The 254-nt window shown below is 23.2% G+C and overlaps 1 pseudogene; it reads right to left on the reverse strand.

Annotated features, from left to right (window-relative positions):
• LOC107614216 overlaps nt 1-254 on the reverse strand; it is a 7,349-nt pseudogene that overhangs the window by 2,046 nt on the left and 5,049 nt on the right.

Consider the following 254-nt stretch of genomic DNA (forward strand, 5'->3'; position numbering starts at 1 on the left):
ATAAGTATGTAATACGTTGTCCAAGGTTAATGTATAAATAGAAATTTTATTTAAAGAGATAACAACAATAATAATAATATCTGGTGACTTTTGATATTGATGATCATGTGTGGATTGCATGTTAAGTTTAGTCTCCATCAAGAGGATATTGAATAGCAAATGAATAATGACTTGAGCTAATTAGATGTTTACTCTAATTAAAATTTATGTTGTTAATCTTCGTGATTAATTATTTAAATAATAAAATTAAAATT

The sequence above is a fragment of the Arachis ipaensis genome, chromosome B08 (genome assembly GCF_000816755.2).
Source record: "Arachis ipaensis cultivar K30076 chromosome B08, Araip1.1, whole genome shotgun sequence".
NCBI classification, from domain to species: domain Eukaryota; kingdom Viridiplantae; phylum Streptophyta; class Magnoliopsida; order Fabales; family Fabaceae; genus Arachis; species Arachis ipaensis.